The 16,925-nt window shown below is 48.9% G+C and overlaps 1 protein-coding gene across 7 annotated transcripts in view; it reads right to left on the bottom strand.

The window, feature by feature from the left end:
- The window catches only part of KCTD6 (potassium channel tetramerization domain containing 6), a 201,523-nt gene that overhangs the window by 121,041 nt on the left and 63,557 nt on the right, over positions 1-16,925 (bottom strand). The gene's annotated exons all lie outside the window — the stretch shown is intronic.

Genomic DNA, 16,925 nt, shown 5'->3' with positions numbered 1-16,925 from the left:
CAGGTAGGAGGGAGCCGGGCCCTCCACGACCTGGAGCCCCGGGCCTCCGCCGGTGTCGCGCTCTCTCTGCTCCAGCCACCCTCTGCTCCCCTCGTTTGCGGGTCTGCCACGCTTTTCCCCACCTCCGAGCCTCGGCCCTGCTGTCCCCTCTGCCTGGTGCTCTTCCCTGGCTCTCCCCTGGACTGGCTCCCTCAGGCCTCTGCTCTGGCGGAGCCTTCCCTCACCCCTCCAGCTAAGGCCCCCCCGGCCCCATCTGGGTCCCCTGTCTTGCAGTTTCTCCACAGAAATGACTACCATCCCAAAGTACCTTTTTCAAAATTACCCCCATCCCCAATTGCTTTCTTCTGTCGGTTGACTGTCTCCTAGCTGGCTTTGCCCACCAGCACGTTAGCTCTATGAGGGCCGCCCTGTCCCTCACCCGGGACGCTTGGGGCCCAACGCAGGGCTGACCCAGGGCAGGGCTGACCCAGGGCAGCCCAGAGAGAATGAGGGAGCGGCTCCATGGCTACCACAGAGCGGAACTCACTCCTGCCCTCCACAGAGAGCTCCTGGGCCCCCGCCCAGCCCGGCGCCGGGCTGCCTGGCGACCACAGTCTGCTCAGAGACACAAACAGCACAGGCCACGTGACAGATGGACAGGAGTTAGGAAAAGGTGCCCTTCCTCACTGAAAAGATGCTGGAAAATGGTACTGCCTATGGTGACCGCAGCCGGATGCCAGCATGGACGTCTCCAAGGCCAGCTGCCCCCTTCCTGATGTCTTAACACTGCCCCTCCCCGACCCTATAAGCCCTCCACCCCAACAGTCCAGAGCAGAGGACCAGAGAGCAAGGTCTGAAAGCCGTGGCCATGTAGTTTCTGTCAACCGGCAGGTTCAGGACTTGACTGGCACTTCCCTTCCACCAAATGCCAGAAGCACCCCAGTGTGCCCCGCACTTCGGCTAGGAGCAGGAAGCCATCGAATTTCGTCCTCTCAGCAACACTTCCATTATCCCCATGTTCCAGATGGGAAGCTGAGGCTTGGAGGAGCTAAGCAGGTGACAGAGGTAGGAGGTGTCAGAGTAGGGTCTGCCCCCGAAGCACACGCTGCCTTGTCCCCCACCCTCAGCAAACCCAGACAACTTGGGGGAACGTTCCAGAGTTGGGCTTCTGCCACCAAATAAGACAGCAGTGAGTGCCCCAGGAGCAGAGCCCAGGCCTCCCCCATGCTGACAGGCTGAACCTTGTGGATAAGGGATCCTGCATTGGACAAACCTGGGATAAAGTCCCTGTTTGCCACCCGCCAGCTGCGTGGGAAACGTACTTAACATCTCTGAGCCTCCGTTTCCTTACCTGTGAATGGGGACTAATGATACACATTTAGTTCGGTGGTTGCAGGAAGCCAATGAGGTAATTAGGCACCGTCTGGCCTGCAGTACTGCACCCAATTAATGGAAGTGGTTGTCATTAGCACTGCTGTTATTTCCATCCTGCAAGCAATTCTGCTGCTGTCTCAGCTTCATTAGGAATAACAGTCTCCAAAAGGGAATAGCCTCAGGCTGTCTGGCTCCCATCTAGAAATAACAGCGATGTAATAGTCACGTCAGGGGCTAAGATGCACACTGTGGGCCAGGCACCAGTTCTAGGCGCTTTACATACTAAGTAGTCCAGGCAGAGCCCTGGGAGGGAGCAACAGCTTCCTACCCTGCCCTCCGGGCTGGAGAGACAGAGGTCAGCGAGCCATGCCCAGGCCAGCCCACGTGTGCATGAGGCTGGAGGGGAAGGTCACAGATGTCCCCACCAGGAGACTCCACGGCCAACTTTGGTCCCACACGCATGTCTGGGACACAAAATGGCTTTCCCTTCTCACCAACTGCTCAGGGGGTTCTGAGTAGAGACTCAGGGCTGGGGGTTGTCGTCACCAGAGGGCTGGAGAAATGAAAGAGGACGTGGGAGTTGCTGGGGGCAACCTGCCTCCAAGCTACCCCGGGGCCTGAGGCAGAGCTCCATAAACGTTCCTTGACTAGTATTTGTTGGCTATAAGTGAGGCTTCCGCTCTCAGAGCACAGTGGCTCCGGTACTAGGCTCTGCCAGCCATTATTTTTACCCATGCATACAGAGAAAGACTGGAAAGATATATGCCAAATGTTAATCCTGATTATCTTAATTAGGGAGGAGCAGTAGGGGAGAGGTTATAATGGTCATTTCTGTATTCTTGGTTTTGTAGCTGTAGACTGCAATGTCTACAATGAGCAAGTATCACTTTTATGCTCAGAACAAAATTAACTTTTCTCTGAGTTTAGAATGCATCCCATTTTACAGAAGAAGAAATGAAAGCCCAGAAGGTTTAAGCCATTTGGCCAAAGTCACACAGCAAGACAAGGGTAACTGGGGAAGGCCCATGTTTGCCATCCCATCCCTGGCTCCCCCTAGGTAAAACTTAGCCCATCAGGACTGGAGCCATCTCCAGCTCCCACGTGGTGTCTCTCCTTTTCCCACCCCTGACCCCCCATCCTCACCGAGAGAGCCCCCGGAGAGGGCCAGGGATCCTGCAGATCTCAGTGAAGTGGCCAGTGGAAAGAATACATGTAACCCCCTGTTCTAGCTCCACAGACACACTGCTTATTCATAAATAAAAGACTGCCCAGGCTATTTGGGGCACCTGTAATTTTCTACTTGAATAACCAGGGAAGTGGCTGCCTGCCCGCTTCTCTGCCCTGCTCATGGCACGGGAACAGGGGAAATGTGATCCCTGGCGTAACGGGATCTGGGGCCAGGTCTCACCATGGATTTCCTTGCCTTTCCCCCATTCCAGAAAGCTGAGGTGTCCCACATGCCAGCCCCACGGGGGCCTGGGGAGGGAGAGTCCAGGTTTGGGTACCGTGTACTAGCAGTTGCCTCTGGGTGCAGGAGGCAAATCCCAGCACTGCCATTTGCCAGCTGTGGGACTTTGGGCAAGTGATTCAACCTTTCTGAGCCTCAGTTTCTTCATATGCCAAATGGGAATACATACATCCCCCTGCAGGTTTGCGGCAGGTGAGGTGCCTCGTTCCCAGGGTGGCGGTCACTGCACCACTACTGTTATTTCAGGTGTGAGGAAGGGGCTGCTCTTGAAAGGGCCCTGCACAGCCTCACACACATATACACACACACACGCACACACATGCACCCATGTACACAGGCATGCATGTACACTTTCACACACACACATGCCCATGAGCATGCACACACTCTCTCACATTCTCACACACACACGCACGTACACTCTGTCTCATACACATACCCATAGAAACATGTTATTACCATAATTATGAGAGTGACATGCCACCGTCTTTACCACAAACTGTTGTTAGAATCCTGTCACAGGTGCCACCCACACTCAGGGAACAACAGGAGGTAGGGTTACTTCAGGGTGTCTCACGCTCCTGTTGCAACAGCCAGCTCCTCTTTTCCCCCCAATTCCCACCCCATCCCTACCCCAAGGAGAAAACTCTGAACCAGCAACTGTCAACTTAGTCTCACATTGCAAACATCTGGTCATATCCTGGACTGAGAAAAGTGACCCTCATGGGACAATGGCTTGCTACGTTTAAGATACATCTGAACCCCAGTCCTTGGTACCACATGTATAAAGTCCAGAGGGGGAATAAACATATACAAGACATTGTGCTCAATCTCAGACAACTGATTCGGAGGTTGAAAAGGGGTACCAGCCACATGTTCTGGTTGCAGAAGCCCTGGGTTAAGGGGGAAGAAACGATCATTTATCAGCTCTTGTTGCCAAAAGTCTAGGAGCAATGGCTTCAGGCAAGGCTGGATCCAGGGCTTTAAATGGAGTTCTCAAGACCTAGTGCCTCTCTTCCTCAAGACTCCACTTTCTGCTGGTTGATCCAATCTCTGAGCCAGTCCCTCCACGTTGAAACTCCCAGAGGCTGCAGGCGTATCTCATTCTTAAAGCTAAAAATACGAAGGCTGGAGGGAGAAATAGGTATAGGGGGAAGGGTGGCTTGTGATAAGAAGTTGTGGGGGTGAAATTGAAAGAGCAGGTTGAAATGTAGAAGGACTGGCATGCAGACAGAAAACACTAACCCTTACTCTGTGGTCTACTGCTTTCCAGGCTGTTCTGCAAGATTTCAGCAGGTGTTAGAGGAGCTAAGGGTTTCAGGGCCAACAGATAGGGGTAAGCTCAATTTAGCAAGTTTCTTTCCTGCAGAGCCTCTACATGGTCATGTCTCCAGCTGTGAGTCTCCAAGAGGACAGCTGCTGGCTACACATTCCCTAAGGAGCAGCTCTCAATTCCATGCTTTGAGAAGTGCCACTGCGGGTTATAGGGAGCCACCGAAGGCAGTAGAGCAAGAGAGTAAGACAGCAAAGGCACTCTGGGAAGTAACAGTGGAAGCCCTATAATCACCCACGTGACGGGTGATGCCCACCCAGGCCAGGGCAGAAACAGGAGCAGAGGCGCAGCACGAGAGACAGCATATGGGAACATGTGCGAAGTGGCTCAGAAAATGCTGCTGTTCTGATGGCAGTGATGAAATCTGGTTTTGATTTTAGCTTTTCCACTAAAAGCAGGGGCAGCACAGGGACAAAACAAAGGCTCTGACGTCTAGCAAACTAGTTTTTGGCTTTACCGCTTTGCCATTTGGGCAAATTACTGCACCCCTCTGAACCTTTGCTTCCACACTTGTTAACTGAGGATATGAAGCCCTTCCTCCCCGGCTCTGTGTGCACATTCCAAAATAAACACAGACAGAGGGCGCCCGGCTATCAGGTGGACTCCCACTTCCAGCCACAACGGAGGACCTGGTACCAGACCAGCCTTCCCACCGAAAATAACTGACTCACAACAAAGTGAGGGGCAACTGCTTTCAGGCAGTGCAGGACAGGCCATGGGCAATAACCACGGTGATTCTGAGGGAAGGGAACACAGGTGCGCCCCTCTGTACCTCGGCTCACATCCGGGACAACTTGCCGAGCACAGTCCAATGGAGCTCAAACAGCACAGCAGGCAGAGGTCAGAGTTTGGGGCAACAAGAGCAGGAGTCAGCAGAACAGGACGCCGAAGAGGAGGGAGCTGCACATACAGGGGAACCCAGAGGTCGGCGGGGGCGGGTGGCAGCCCCTAGGGGCCACCTACAAGCCCTTGCCCACTGGCTAGGCTGTGCACGCATACGGTAAGACTGTCCAGGGTCCGCAGAGAGCTGCTCTTGGGGTTTGAGAGCAAATGGAGACACCACAGGTCAAGCAGTGCTGAAGACACTGGAGAGACCTTCACCCCAGGCATCGAGCTGAGACATCCAGAAGGCTGTGCCTGGAGTGGGGACCGTGTTCTAGAATAAGCGTTGTTCTAGACCTGCCCTAACAAAGCCTGAAGCTGAATCCCTCAAGATCCTCACAGGAGATAGTTTGGAGACAAGTCCTGCTAAGTCAGGGAGGCTGGAGAAATAGCTTGGGGTTTGCGTGAATCCTCCCTAAACAAGTGTAAAACCAAGCCCATGGGACTTCAAAAGGATCAGTCAGTAATTGTACTGTGTGCTCAAATAAAATGTAACACTCTCCTGAAGAAGGAAACAGAAGCCAGAGTCTCTCAACACATCAAGCACATGCAACATCCAGTATATGATCGAATATTTATAGACATGCAAGGAAACAGGAAAATGTGATACTTAGGCAAGAAAACAACAGCCGGCATAAACTGACCCCCAAGATGGTTCAGAGGCCAGATTTAGCAAATGAAGACCCTAAAGCACCTACTCCAGAGTTTGGCACACAGTAGATGCTCAGTAAATGACAGCTGCTTGTTTCCACTTGCATGAAGTAATCATTTGTCCCCCTAAAGGCTTTGAAACCCAAATATGAATAAAAGAAAATGCCCCCAGTCCTCATATAGAGTTGCTGCTGTCTAACTACACAGGGCTCAGAGGTAGACGGGGGGCATTCCTAGTGCAGTAATGAGAAGATGAATCATGTCACTAACTTGCTGTGTGAGTCCCTCAACTCTCTGTGCCTCAGTTTATACAATGGGGAGGGCAGGCAGATCATCTCAAAGGATTCTGAGTTTGTCTGGCATAGGAAGTGCTTCAGCCAGGATATGCTCTGAGCTGGGGCCTAAAAGAACCAGTTGGAGAAGGAATTGAATCTACTTTGAATACCTTGGGGGAAACACATACTGGGATGCCTTTCTCCCCGTAATAAAGTGGGGCTGCAGATAGAGTCGAAGCTCTTTTTCTGAAAGAACCTTTCTTGAGAAACGTCTCCTAGCAAACAGCTCTACTGACATACAGCCTTCAGGGCACCTCTGCAGACATACAAAGGCATTTGGTGGCTCCCTTCAGAAGCTGAGGTTGGAACTGCGTATCAGTTGAGATGCTAATGTGAAGCCCAGACAGTAGATGGAGGGGCGCTTGGTGGGGCAGGGGATATCTGGAGGGTATCCACCCACAGCCCCACTTTCCTAATCCCTCTGTGAAATTACCAGCAGTCTCTTTTCAGGGCTCAGAGCAAGGGCTTCAGACCTCAACTTCAAAGCCAGCTCCATCTGTTACTAGCTGGGCGACCTTGGGCAAGTTATTTAACCTTGAAGAGCCACAGCTTTCTCAGTTGTAAAATGGGGATAATGATATGTCACCCAGATCCCCTTTACTGGTCCAGCATAGTCATTCCCCCGGTTGCTGTGAGCATTGGCTGCTAACAGCTGCAGTCTTCTATTAACAACTGCCCTTGGCTGATGGGAGTGGCCAGAGATACTTGGAGGGGGGGCCCTCTCTCCCAGGTTATCCCTTCCTGTTGCCCTATAGCCAAAGACCCACTGATGTGAGGGGTAAAAGACCAGTCTCCTTGCCTCAAAATGGGACAATGCTGTGGTACCATGTAAAGCCCAGAACTCCCTGTGGGATCAGGTTAAAACTAGACTGCAGTTGCACCCACATCTTAGCTTAGCTTCTCCTTCCTTACTCCTAATAAATCATAACCAAAGTCCCCTTTTCAGGTCCTCCTAGGAAATCCAAAGACATGAGAGTACCTACATCCCAGGCCTCTGGGCCCGGGAGCAGATCCCATGAAAGAATGCGCGGGAAGCATCAGCCAAGGCCTGGCGCACAGTATGTGCTCAATAAACGCCTGTCACCATCCTGCTCCTCCTCGTCATTGCAAAGACAGTCCTGGGACCCAGGGCTTCTAATGTGGACGAGAGCTGGGGACAGTCGTGGTATGAGGGGTTAATTCAGACTGGCCAATACAGTTGAGGCAGAGAGATCAGCTTGCTTTATTTCCTAAACTAATATTAAGAAATTATTTTTCCTATTATGAAAACAATACCAGTTCATTGCCAGAAAGAAAAAAATAAAATCCTCAGGAAATAAAGAGACTTGTAACAATCAATAATCAATAAAATTTCCTTTCACTTGAGTGAAATCACTCAAGTGATTTCACTAAGGACATTTTCATGCATACCCTTCCAAACATTTTCACATATATATATGTGAAATTCAGATAATATAGAAATATAGCCACACACATACACACACATCTACCCATGGAGATGTATATATAATTAATATAGGTAACACACACAAGTATACATACTTGTGTATATATATATATATATGTAACACTAAATCTGTATCATAACAATGCATATGTATAATAGATATATAACCAGTTTTGCTACCCAAAAAATGAAATCATGAACACTATGCTATAACCTGCTTTTTTTCCACTGTATATTTCATATATAGGTAATGGGCATCTTCCATGTTAGTAAACACTGATATACAACATGAATTTTAGCCACAGATCATTTTATGGAAGTAACACAGTTTATTTAACTAACTCCCTATCCCTGAATATTTGCTTATTGCCAATCTTTTTTACTATTATGACCAATACTGGTTAGTGCAAATCCCTGACCATGTGTCTCTGTGCATGTGTTATTTCCTTCAAACAAATCCCTAGAAATGGAGTAGCATAGAAGCGGTAATGCACACATTTCTCTGCAGGGTGACCACCGCCCCCCACCCCACCCCACCCTGCCCCAGGGGTGCTCTGTGTCCATTTCCCCACACTGGGCATCCAACACAAGGGATCATTTTGTTTTAATTTTTGCCAATCTGATAGGTGAACAATAATACTTCATTGTTACTTGAGTTTGTATTTCTTTGGTGCCTGGAGAGGCCAAGCATCTTTTCTTACATTTGTGGGCTGTTTGGATCATGCCCGCTGAGAACCACCATTGTCCGGCCCTTGGCAAGGCCCTGCTGGGTGTCTCCTCTCTTCCCCCTTCCCCACCCCAAGACACAGGCTCAGTGGGTCCTCTGCAGTGTTATTTTGCAAGCAGAACTCCCAGCTTCCTAGTGGACTGGCCTCCCCTGGAAGGCAGAGTTTTCACGTCAGATCTCAGCAACCAGCAGAGCTGGGGTTAGTGGGGATCCAGTTCCTTGACCGCCAGGTGCCCTAGCCAAGTCCCCTCCCCTGGCCCCATCCACATCCCTACTCCATGGAGACTTTGGAAACCAGGTCTGCTTAAAGAAAAAAATCTGTTTTCACCAAAATTCCAGACCCACCCAGCAAATACATTCCGAAGGTGATTATTAGCAGGAATTGAGGAGGGTTTTCAGAAGAACCTATTAGGACATTCCTTTATCCAGTGCTCCTGAGAGGTTTAAAGTGAGATTGTACATATGCCCAAATCCATCACAGTTGAAAATACCCTAACCGTTGACCCAGGGAGTCTACTGATAAGAAATTCCCTCTGGGTAGATACGCTTAACACATGTACAGAAAGACATGTATAAAGTGCTCCTTGGAACAGTGCTCACAACAGCAAAATCAATGGTAACAATGTAAATGTCCATCAATAAAAAACTGCCAAATAAGTTACAAATAATGTTTACCAGGAAACATTGTGCGAACAGTAAAATAATATGGTGAAACTGAATGTGCATGTATGGAAAGACGCCCTTGTGATAGCATAAAGGCACAGAAGCAAGTTACAGAATAGTGTGTTTAGTGTGACCCCTTTGTGCTTTTCCAAAGGAGAGATGGAATAGTTCTAGACGTTCATGGAAGTGGAGACAATTTCTGGGTGGTCGCATAAGAGAGTACTTACAATGGTTTCATCTAGGATAGGGATTCGGGCCTTAAGTATTTGGAGGTTTTTAGGTCACACTTTATACCCACCTGCATTGTTTAAATTATTAGCATGAAAATGCTTTATCATTATATAATGAAAAAACACTTAAAAGTTTAAAAGTGAGCCTATGATCAATAATAATAATTATGGTAATAGTATGACTACTAAATAGCTTATTGAATACCACATATGTGACGGTTTGCTCAGTTAATCTTAAACCCTATTTTGATACCTATTTTATACATGAGGAAACTGTTTAGCTTGCTCAGGCCACATCTCATTATAACGCTCTGGCTCTCCGCATAGGACATGGCATTGGTGCCCAAAATGAGGTCTCGCTGTGTTCAGACTCTGTCAGGATCCTTTGCGAGTGGGTCCCTCCTGGTGGGCTGGATGGCTCCCACTGGAGCAGCTGCTATGCTCTGACCCCACACCTGCAGCATTTCTCCTTTTTTTCTCCTTCTCCTGACCTGACTCCTTAGCATCGCACTGTCTTATACAGGCCACGTAAATTAATTAAAATCAAGTAAGACTTAGGAGAATATATTCACAAACGACATAGCCGATAAGGGGTTAACATGCAAAATATAAAAAGAACTCACATGCCTCAACACCCAAAAAGCGAATAACCTGATTAAAAAATGGGCGGAGGACCTAAACAGACACTTCTCCAAAGAAGAAATTCAGATGGCCAACAGGCACATGAAAAGATGCTCCACATCACTAATCATCAGGGAAATGCAAATAAAAATAGTAATGAGATATCACCTCATGGCAGTTAGGATGGCCAACATCCAAAAGACAGGAAACAACAAATGCTGGCGAGGTTGCGGAGAAAGGGGAACCTACCTACACTGCTGGTGGGAATGTAAACTAGTTCAACCATTGTGGAAAGCAATATGAAAGTTCCTCAAAAAACTAAAAACAGAAATACCATATGACCCAGGAATTCCACTCCTAGGAATTTACCCTAAGAAGCAGTATGGAGGTTCCTCAAAAAACTCAAAATAGAAATACCATTTGACCGAGGAATTCCACTCCTAGGAATTTACCCTAAGAATGCAGCAGCCCAGTTTGAAAAAGACAGATGCACCCCTATGTTTATTGCAGCACTATTTACAATAGCCAAGAAATTGAAGCAACCTAAGTGTCCATCAGTAGATGAATGGATAAAGAAGATGTGGTACATATACACAATGGAATATTATTCAGCCATAAGAAAGAAACAAATCCTACCATGTGCAACAACATGGATGGGGCTAGAGGGTATTATGCTCAGTGAAATAAGCCAGGTGGAGAAAGACAAGTACCAAATGATTTCACTCATTTGTGGAGTATAATAACAAAGCAAAACTGAAGGAACAAAACAGCAACAGACACACAGACTCCAAGACGGGACTAGCAGTTACCAAAGGGAAAGGGACTGGGGAGGGTGGGGGGGGAAGGGAGGGATAAGGAGATTAAGGGGTATTACGATTAGTGTACATAATATAGGGAGGGCACGGGGAAGGCAGTATAGCACAGAGAAGACAAGTAGTGACTCTATAGTATCTTACTATGCTGATGGACAGTAACTGTAATGGGGTATATGGTGGGGACTTGATAATAGGGGGGAACATAGTAACTACAATGTTGCTCATGTGAAACCTGAGCATAAGATTGTACATCAATGATACCTTAATAAAAAGTAAATAAAATAAATAAATAAAAAGAATTAGCTTTGTGGGGAGACTGGGCCAGCTGATTCCATGAAGAAGGTTTCCTTCATTTCTCTGAGCCTCAGTCTCCTCATCTGTAAAATGGGATGCAGGCTCTTGCCACCACACACATTCACACACTGTATGCATGGATACCCCATCTGTGAATGTGGCTAAGGCCACAGGGCCCTGAGTGAGGCTGCCTCCAGTCTGCTGCCACTTCCCAGCTGGACCCTTCACCTGTCCATGGCCTCTGCTCCCTTCCTCGTCTGTAAACAGGAACCCCACTCTTCCCTAATCTCAGAGGACTGTTATGAGGCTATGTGAGACCGTATCAGTAAAGCCTTAGCACAGTACCCAGCTCTAGGACATGGCTCAATAAACATTTGCTATAATTATTAAGCACCTACGTGCTGGGAACTGGGCTGAATGTTGAAGACACATCCCGGAATAAGTCACAGTTTAATGGGGGCAAAGACACCCAGAAACACAGGACCCTGTGATTCACTCCAGTTTACAAGGACAAATACTGTTCCCTAATCTCGTCCACAGTCAGAATTCAGGCCCATCTACCCACTTGTTTAAGATTCAATTTTGCTAATACTTTCTTCATCTTCCACACCAATCCAAAGCCTTATGCACAGAAGTGACCTCAATGTCATCAAAAAAAAAAAAAAGACACCTAAAAATGTCAAAAGCACAGCACATAAATTGATACCGTCACTGTTGACAGTATCTGCTACAGCTAAGCATTCCCCTACTTCACAACCTAGTTGCTCCACCGCAGGGGATTTGCCCAACAGAATGAGCACTGGGTTTACCTGACAATTCACAGCAGGGCACTCACAGCAGCTCTGTGAGTCCTGGGATAAACTGGAGAGCCCCCAGTGTCCGTCCACACGAGCACACACAGCCGCGCTCTGATGTAGCTGTAAGATGGAATACCGCTCAGCATTGGGGAGGCTGAACTGCTGATACAAGCGACACTGGTGAATCTCAAACACGTGCTGAGGGAAGGAAGCCAGACCCCGAAGAGTAAACGTTATGATTCCATTTACATGAAGCTCTAGAACACGGAGAAACGGATCTACAGTGATAGGGGTCCGAACAGTGCTTACTCTGGGAGAAGGTGGGCACAGACTGAGTAGGGGCACCAGAGAGCTTCTGGAGTGCACAGAATGTTTTATATCCTGATCTTGGAGGTGGTTGTGTGGGTGAACATGTATGTAAAACTTCATCAACTTGAGCATTCAAGAGTAGTGCATGCTATGGCCGTGTGTGCTATGCCTCAGTTTTTTAAATGTTTACAAAGAAAGCGAGGCCCCATAAGCGTTACCTGGTGCATGCAGCTTGTGGGGAAGGCTAAGGTGGATTTTTGTGTGATGGATCCGTGGGCTCCCTGACGCTTCTCAAATAGAGACATCAACCTCCTGGGGAAGCAGCAGAGAGAAGTGGAGAAGAGGGGATTTGGGGGATAGGCTCGTTGATGGTCACCAAGGACAAACCCTAAAAGATTTTTCTCACGACTGGAGCACGAGAAGGAAGCGGGAGGCAGCCACAGGAAGGATAAGAGAAATGCAAATGCTTTTGGCTTCTGCCAACATCAAGGTGTATTCATCCATAGTTGGGTATATTGTACAATGGACAATAGCGTTTCCCCTGGAAACTGAGCGGGCTTTCACTAACCAACATCCAATCCCTATACAGTGTGAACAAATGAGGACTGGCTGCATTTCTCAGCAGTCCTTGGGAAAGACTATCAATTACCAGCAACACGTCAGCAAAGATCCAGGCAGCTTTTCAAATCAGCTCTGTCTTCGTAAGTGGTCGCACGCAGGTGGAGTGTCTTCTTGCTCACCAAGCTCTGGTCATGAAGGGACAGAGGCCTCTGCCTTTGTCACTGAGACTCTACTACACACAGGTTGGCCTGATTTTCTAACAAGTCTTTCATGCAAGGGGAGCTGGTGGGTGTACAAGGGACAATTCTTTGAACTCTAGGTCTGGGAGCTGCTCCTTATAAAATTCTGGCTTTGTATTGCTGATGTTGCCCTTGGGACCCAGCCCCACTCCATGGGTCTGTGTACGGAGATGTGAGAAGAAGCTTAGGTCCTCTTCAAGACCTCTGCAGAAGATCTTTTTCTATGTCCTGGAATTTTCTTCCACAGATAAAGTTATTTCTCCCCTTAATCCCTTTGTTAAAAACTACAAAAGAGGTTGGCCAGTCCCAAAGAGCCTCCCTCCTCAGTGCCCTCTCTGGTGACAGAGCTCAAAATGGGAGCACACTGGGGAAATATCAGGAGCCTAGGCCCTTCTGTCCAGCCCCATAATCCCTGGGCAGGCAGCAGTGGGCATCCCTTGGTTCTGGCCTGGCTGGCTCTCTATGGAATCATCCAGTTTCCCCCTCCAGCCCAGAGCTACCTGGAGGGTGCATTCATTCATTCATCCATTCACTTCATGCACCTTTCAATAAATCATTACTGGGCATCCAATCCACGCCCAGGTCTGGACTAGGCCCTGGGGAGACATCTGCCAACTCGAGGCAAGTCCAGCCTGCTGGAAGAGACAGGCTGGCTCAAATGACCCTAATTTAGTGGAGAAGATTAGTATAAGGGAGGTTCCAGGAGCCAGGGCAGCACATGATCAAGACCTTGATGGCATTTCAGCAGAGACCTCCAGGCTAGGGAGTAGCCAGGCATTGCTGGGGAGAGCGCCCAGGTACAGGGACCAGCTTGGGCGAAGCGGGCAGATGGGAGGCAGCAGGGCCCTCAGGGAACCTGAGCAGCTCTGAGTGCTGGAGTGTGACGCAGGAGGGATAGGGGCTCCCCTTCCCTCCCTGACCTTCTCTCACCTGAGTGCCCAGCACCCCCTCCATGGAAGCCACCCTGGACACCCTGCTGTTTCCTGAACCTTCTGGCACACTCCAGCCTCAGGCCCTCGCTGTGGCTGTTCCCTCCATCTGTGACCCTCTTCCCCAAGGTATTTGTTTGGCTAACTCCCCCACTTTCTTTAAGTGTGTGCTCACAACTCATCTTCTCAGGGAGACCCCTCTGAGCAGCCATTCATAGCCCCATACAGCCCCCACTTACACTAAACCAACCCCTCTCCTCCTACACTTTTCCTGTTTTCCGTAGAAACTATCACCTTCCACCACACTGTCCACTTTACATATTCATCATGCCTATAGTCTGCCTCCCCCACTAGAAGCTCAGCTCCACAAGGTTGAGGACCTCCGTCTGTTTTCTTCACTGCAGCATCCCAAGGCCTTGGACACTTGAAGGTTGGCAGGGAGGGGCCAGGTCGCAGAAGCGGGAGGCAGGGGACTGTGTGCGAGTTTGATTCCAAGAGCAAAGGGGAGGCACCAAAGGGTCCTGAGTAGGGAAGGATCAGTCTGAGTTGCGTTATAAAAGCCTGCCCTGGAATCTGTGGAGAGCAGCTGGAAGGAAAGCCAGGTGCTGCAGGCGTCCTGCAGCGGTGGGGCCCAGGCGAGGGTGAGAGCGCTGGGAGAGGTGGATGGATGGGGATGCCTGGGTGAGATCCCAGGGGGCGGGCTCGCCATGCCTACTGACCTGAGGACTGTGGGGCGGCAAGAAGATAGGGCACTGCAGCCCCCAGACTCCTGCCTGAGCAACTGAGCCAGAGCAGAGCCACGTGGCAAGATGAGGGGACAGGGTGGGAGCAGGCTGGGTGCATGAGTAGGCAAGAGCTCTGCCTGGGCCATGGTGAGTCAGGGCTGGTAGACTTTCAAGCAGACATGTCAAGTAGCCTGATGGACCAAGTGCAAGCTCAGGGTGAAAGTCTCGACTGGAACACACACCTGGGGATCGTTGGCTGAGCATTGCTATTAAAGTAATGGGAGTGTGGAGGGGGAAGAGAAGATGCCTAGGAACTGACCTTGAGGACCAAACCCTGGGGCCTTCCAAACTGGCCCTTGAAGGCTGAGGGGTTTGCCAGCAGGAAAGGGAGAAGGCAGTTCAAGTGGAAGGTACAGTGTGGAGAAGACCTCACCATAGAAGCACATGGTCTCAACGCTCCTCAAAACTGCTACAGTCGTCAAAACATGGAAACGCTGAGAAACCAGCTCAGCCAAAAGCAGCCTAAGGAGACATGACAACTAAATGGAATACGGTGTCTTGGATGGGCTCCTGGCACAGAACAAGGGCATGGGCTTAAAATGAAGGAAATCTGAGTAAGATACAGACTTTAGTTAATAATACCGTGTCAATACTGTTTTGTTAATGGTAAAAAATCTGCCGTGCCACATACCTGCACAAATATACACATGTAAGATACTAAAACTAGAGAAACTGAGTCCAGGGCATAAGGAACTCTGTACTAGCTTCTCAATTTTTCTCTAAATCTCAAACTTCTGAAAAATTAGCCTATTTTTTAAAAAGTGAGAGTCTCATTTAAGAGGTTCATAAATGGTTCACCCAACACATACTCTCTCTCTCTCTCTCTCTCCCTCCCTCCCTCCCTCCCTCTCTCTCTCTCTCCCAGGACTACAGTAATTTGTTTCCCTGGAAGGGACTCTGACCAGACCCTCTGTGGTCAGAAGACTCAGGAACACTATGGCTATCACATCACTCCTGCCCCTGCCAAGGAACACACAGTCCTCACCTCCACCTACTTTCTTTCTGTTCACAGAAATACTCTCCTCAGGTCCTATTTCATAGTGACAATAAGGAGCAGACACTAAAAGGCTCAGGTAGGTCAGACCCACCTAGAATTCCTAAGGGGTAAGATCAGAGTTAAACGTTGCAGCTCTGTCAAAGCACTTTCCTTACAGTTTTTCCTGAACACCCATGTTCCTCAACAGCTGGCTTTGTTTGCTCCCTGCAGCAAAAGCTTTGGCACATCTGGGTTCAAATTCCAGCTCCATTACTAACTAGTTAGGTTAGTAATGACCTTGGGCCAGTCACTTGAGCCTTATCTTCTTCATCTCTAAGAGGGGCATAACCATACTTGATCAAAGAGTGGATTTAATGAGATGAATGGTAAAGTGGATATAATCGCATCCTCTGAAGACTGAATATGAGATAATGAAATGCCTGGCATTGTGCCTGGCACTTGTGGCTGGATGTTGATGAGAGACATGATTAGTCTAGACAACCTGTGGGGTCCCCAAAGATTGTCTCCAAAGTGTGTCACTTGGATCCTGAGGAGCAGAGGAGTACATGGACCCCTGAGTCAGAGCAGGAGCCTGGCAGTGGCCAAGGGCCAGCCAGCGAGGACTTGGCTGGAAGTCGGCTTTGGAGGAACCAAGTAAGAGGACATAGAGGCAGAGGGAGGTGGTGTGGCCAAGGCTTCAAGAGCCAGTTCCCTGGCCACGTGGGCACAGCTTTGCACAGAATCCTCCCAGTACCCAGGACAGCTCCAGGGGTCTTCAGATTTCAGGAGCACTGGATTTGTGACTGGAGAACTGGATTGGGGCATGGCTCCTCCAACTAGCTGTGCGAGCGTGAGCAAGCCACCTCAACTCCTTGAGTCTCAGTGACCTCATCTCTAAACTGGAGATAATATAGCACTTTTGTAAAGAATAAATGAGATAACAGAGCAGTGGCTCATGTCTGAGGTCAGACCAACCTGAGCTGGTATTTCAGCTCTGTGCTATGTGATCTCAGAGAAACTGCTTAACTTCTCTGAGCCTCAGTTTCTTCACCTGTAAAACTGGAAGGCTAAAAGATCCTAATTCCTAAGGTTGCAAAGATGAAACAGGACATAAAGCACACAATAAACATTAGCTTTTGTTCTAGGAGAAACTTAGCACAGCACCACACACAGAGTAGTGGATCATCAAAATTATCTTGACTTTGCCCCTCCACCTTTAGACTCTTGGTTGGTCCTCCCATCTCTGGTTGTTAAAGGGATTCCGCCGGCAGAGAATCAATCTTGTGGAGTCCCAAAGGCCTCTCACAAACTTCTTCCCCCAGTGAAGCCTCTTGCTCAGTGGGACCCACTCCAGGATGCCTTGGAATACTTTTTAAAAAAAGAAAATCCTGGTATACAGTGTTTGCTCTGCGCTAGCCACTGTCCTAAGGGCATCCACACATGCACATGGATCTCAGCTACCTTCATAACGCTGCAGATAAGCACTGTGGTCATCCCCATTTCACAGATG

This window comes from Manis javanica, chromosome 3, assembly GCF_040802235.1.
Source record: "Manis javanica isolate MJ-LG chromosome 3, MJ_LKY, whole genome shotgun sequence".
Taxonomy (NCBI): Eukaryota; Metazoa; Chordata; class Mammalia; order Pholidota; family Manidae; genus Manis; species Manis javanica.
The sequence above is the reverse complement of the archived record's forward strand: the minus strand, read 5'-3'. Positions and strand labels throughout refer to the sequence as shown.